At 31.5% G+C, this 4,762-nt stretch overlaps 1 protein-coding gene and 2 long non-coding RNA genes across 4 annotated transcripts in view; 1 reads left to right on the top strand and 2 right to left on the bottom strand.

Moving 5' to 3' along the window:
• The window catches only part of LOC116186230, a 19,245-nt gene extending 18,900 nt beyond the window's left edge, over positions 1 to 345 (top strand). The window contains exon 3 of the long non-coding RNA XR_004151186.1: positions 295 to 345. This is a non-coding gene — a long non-coding RNA (uncharacterized LOC116186230). The remainder of the gene's footprint in view (positions 1 to 294) is intronic.
• Positions 1 to 4,762, bottom strand: part of LOC102677019 (tyrosine-protein kinase Btk29A) — a 164,585-nt gene that overhangs the window by 150,911 nt on the left and 8,912 nt on the right. The window lies entirely within an intron of this gene.
• Positions 1 to 4,762, bottom strand: part of LOC102678219 — a 14,180-nt gene that overhangs the window by 6,132 nt on the left and 3,286 nt on the right. The gene's annotated exons all lie outside the window — the stretch shown is intronic.

Genomic DNA, 4,762 nt, shown 5'->3' with positions numbered 1-4,762 from the left:
AATAATAATATTCCAAAATTGAAATTTTTCTTCAGATCCAAAAATTCCATTCATCATCTTCACTTTCAAATTAATAACTTTTATATAATAACTTTTTAACTAAATTTTATATAATAACTTTCAAATTATTATATAAAATTTTCTTTACATCCAAAAGTAATATAATATTAAAAAAACTCTTTTACTATTATTTTCTACTATATCTTCTCTCTCATATAACTCATGTAACTCATAAAATAATAATATCCTTATTACAGCATCCTTATTAATTTTGCAGAATTAAACAGAATCCAGAAGGATCCAGAATAATCGATACGGCCACGAGGGGTGGTTTTTTTGAAAATTCAGCGAGACAAATGGAGTTTCCTCCCTCCATGCAAGAATATTGGTATTGCATATACACACCTAAGCTTTTATGCAATAAAGGAACGCCTTCGATGGAATAGGATTCCAGTAAATGATGGAATTCGAATTTTCTGTAATAACTTTCTCAACAGGTTATTCGAGATAGAATAATTCTCTCTTAAATCACGTTTAATACTAACTCTTTTTGGCGAATTCTTCACCTTCTTTGACTTGGCGTTCCTCATCCCTCCTCGATGCCATCGATGGATAATTGAGCTTCGGAATTACGAATGGAAAACAGGTGATTGAAAATTTTAAATATTTTCAAATGCACGAATTTAATACAAATTTGAAATTTTTATATTATTCGGTGTTGATATAGAGCGAAGAACGATTCTTGAAGCCTTCAAGATAAAACGATAAAAATCTGAAATAAAAGAGGAAACACTTTCGTGAAAAACTGCTGATGGATATTAAACAGTTAGAAATTAAATCATCACAGAATTTTTTTATATATAATTAAATATTAGTAAAGCAAATTAAACTCATCACTTGGATTATTCACTTTCTCTTTCAACTCGAAATATCAAAGAGTTTTTCCCCATTTAACAAACCTTTTCAACTATGCACAAAATCTTTTTCCAATCTAATTATATTTTCTTTAACCACACACTCAAAAAAAGAAAAAAGAAATAATTCTCGAAACAACGATGGAAACATCTTTCAAGAAGGAAAAGATATTAATTAATAATCCGACAAACACCTATTTTTCACCCAACATGCGCCAATATTTGTCACGTAATAGTTTCCAGTTGTTCACGTAAAAAGATGCCCTAATAAACTTCGATAAAGCACACTGAGAACAGACCACCCCTTTGGTTACTGCGGTCGGAAGTGTTGAGGAAGTGGACGGCCACGTGAAGAAAAGCTGCATCCCATTGGAAAATTTCATTCAACGTGGCTTTTCCGCCACCAATGGTGTCTTTATTAGATGCTACTCAACGATGATGCACCCTTCTGGCAAGGCAATATTCCACTTTAATTTTGTATTTCTTGAATGATTGTTGATAGATATTTTAATATTTTTGTAGAGATCCAATGGATTATTTTGAGTAATTGCTATTAGAGAAGGATAAAATAATTTGAAAGATTAATTTTGATTTGGGAGATATCTAGGTATATTTTAATATTTGACATTAGAGTGGATGTAGAAGTGTAATGAAGTAAGTAAGTGGAGAGTTGTCAGATAGAGAAGGATAATAATTTTGGAAAATTTTCAAATACTTGATATATTTCATTCTACTATAGGAATATGTTTTTTTGAATTATGTTATGAATTTTTTTTTTTTTTTGAGTAATTGCTATTAGAGAAGAATAAAATAATTTGAAAGATTAATTTTGATTTGGGAGAAATCTAGGTATATTTTAACATTTGACATTAGAATAAATGTAGAAGTGTAATGAATTAGGTAAGTGAAGAGAAAGATAATAATTTTGGAAAATTAATTTTCAATGATGGAAATACTTGATATATTTCATTTTATTGTAGGAATATGTTTTCTTGAATTATGTTATGGATTTTTTTTTTTTTTTTTTGAGCAATTGCTATTAGAGAAAGAAGAATAAAATAATTTGAAAGATTAATTTTGATTTGGGAGATATCTAGGTATATTTTAATATTAGAATGAATGTAGAAGTGTAATGAAATAGGTAAGTTATCAGATAAATAGGAGAGTTATCAGATAGAGAAGGATAATAATTTTGGAAAATTAATTTTCAATGATGGAAATACTTGATATATTTCATTCTACTATAGGAATATGTTTTTTTGAATTATGTTATGGATTTTTTTTTTTGAGCAATTGTTATTAGAGAAGAATAAAATAATTTGAAAGATTAATTTTGATTTGGCAGAAATCTAGGTATATTTTAATATTAGAATGAATGTAGAAGTGTAATGAACTAGGTAAGTGGAGAGTTATCAGATAGAGAAGGATAATAATTTTGGAAAATTAATTTTCAATTATGGAAATACTTGATATATTTCATTTTATTATAGGAATATGTTTTCTTGAATTATGTTATGGATTTTTTTTTTTTTTTGAGCAATTGCTATTAGAGAAAGAAGAATAAAATAATTTGAAAGATTAATTTTGATTTGGGAGATATCTAGGTATATTTTAATATTTGATATTAGAATGGATATAAAAGTGTAATGAACTAATGGAGAGTTGNTCAGATAGAGAAGGATAATAATTTTGGAAAATTAATTTTCAATGATGGAAATACTTGATATATTTCATTCTACTATAGGAATATGTTTTTTTGAATTATGTTATGGATTTTTTTTTTTGAGCAATTGTTATTAGAGAAGAATAAAATAATTTGAAAGATTAATTTTGATTTGGGAGAAATCTAGGTATATTTTAACATTTGACATTAGAATAAATGTAGAAGTGTAATGAATTAGATAAGTGAAGAGAAAGATAATAATTTTGGAAAATTAATTTTCAATGATGGAAATACTTGATATTCGTTCTATTATAGGAATGTTTTTTTTGAATTATGTTATGTTTGTTTGTATCGATAATAAAAAGAATTTAACGTGACGAGATAGAAAGATATTTGACGTCTCGAAGAAGATTTTATAAAGAAAGGATTCTTTTTTTTTTATCAACTAAATTTTCGTTTCAAACATACGTTTCATATATTTAGAATGTACAGCAGCAGCTTGTTAAATTTATGAAACGTTGCGAAATTAATTATAACTATATTGTAATTAATTCACTTTGTTAACAGTTTCTCTACTAGATTTTTTTATCCCTTGTACTCGTTTCACGAATCACGGCACGCTGAAGTCAAATTAAATTCGATAAAATATTTTTAATATTTTAATATTTCAACTTTCTCCAAATTAAATTATTAAAGAAGAAATGATTCTTCTTTAACGCAAAAGCAAGAAATTTTAACATTTTTAACAATTTTTAACATAAAAGCAAAAGACAATAAAAATTATACAAGTTTCGAATTAAAACAGTAGAATTTTCTCTCGCGTTTAATCAGATTGAATGAATCTTTTTTAGAGAAATTATCAGTTTCATGAACGCAATTATAAGAAACAGGATTAAAATCAAAATTCGTTTCATACTTCGTATCATCGTATCACTTTGCAATTCGAATATTCATTTAAATATCGAATCGAAAAATACCTTCCATTTCTATTTTTATCGATTCAACTGGTTTCTTTAGAAAAAGAAAATTCAACAATTGGATTACAAACTTAAACTTCTTTTCCCCCCAAAAATTAATAAATTAATAAAAACGAGGGGAAAAACCTGGCCACATCTTACCTCCAACGTCGCACAAGTAAGCCTCCAAGAGTGTTCGTGTGTAAAATCACAAGCAGAAGGCACAAGAATCGGCGAAAACTTCTCCCACGTGGAGAGAAGTCTCTTGACCGACACCTCGTACGAGAATCCTCGAGATGCTCGACCGAATCCTCGATCGACTCCTCTTATATCCTCCTTAACTTTCCAGAGAACTTGTCCTCGAGTCTATTCCTCCTCCTCCTCGAACGGAGGATTAATTAGAAAAACTTGCGATTCCTTCAAATCAGCCTCAACTTAATATACAATACAATCTTGAATATCCTCCTCCAGAAGAGAAAGCACACTTTTCCAATTCTTCAAGCGGATCCTCGATCGATAAACTTCACCCCCAATATTTAATATTTCCCTTCTCTCTCGAAAAAATTTATTTCCCTCCTCAAGTGATTCAAGATTTACCTTCGCCGCCACTACACGCTCGAATACCAAAACAACGATAATAATAATCTTCCTTCCTTTCTTCTCTTCCACTTTTATTATTATCCTGTCTTTTCTCGTCCGATCGAACTTGTTACTCTCAAAACCAAGGATACGTCAGGGATCATTCGTCGTATCCACCTACTTCGCGGAAGTAAAATGCCTCGTTCAAAGCGGGATTCCTCTCCTCTCCGCGTGTACGGGAGAGAGAGAGAGAGAGAGAGAAAGGGAGAGGGAGAGATAGGGAGAGAGAGAGACGTTCTCCGGAGAAATAAGATCGATTGTACGCGGGATTGGACGCGAGAAGAGAGAAGAGGCGGAGGGAGAGAGCGATCCCGATGACGGCCACCGACTGAGCCGCGGAGCGCAGCATCAGGAAACTCGCGGGCGGAAGAAAGGATGAAGGGAAGGTGGCGGTTACGGGGCGCCTGCGCCGCCAATTTTACACATGGTCTTCTCGGCCACGTTATATCCTACTCCCCCTCCCTCCTGTAAGCAGCAACCCTTCTACATGGGGCAGGGAGAAGGGTGGGTTGGCAGGTAACGAGCTGCGTGGAGCTACGCAGGTAACTACTATCGTTAACCGTGACCGAGTGGAGAGAGACAGAGAAAAA

Source organism: Apis dorsata, unplaced genomic scaffold, assembly GCF_000469605.1.
Source record: "Apis dorsata unplaced genomic scaffold, Apis dorsata 1.3 scaffold_517, whole genome shotgun sequence".
Classification (NCBI taxonomy): domain Eukaryota; kingdom Metazoa; phylum Arthropoda; class Insecta; order Hymenoptera; family Apidae; genus Apis; species Apis dorsata.
The sequence above is the reverse complement of the archived record's forward strand: the minus strand, read 5'-3'. Positions and strand labels throughout refer to the sequence as shown.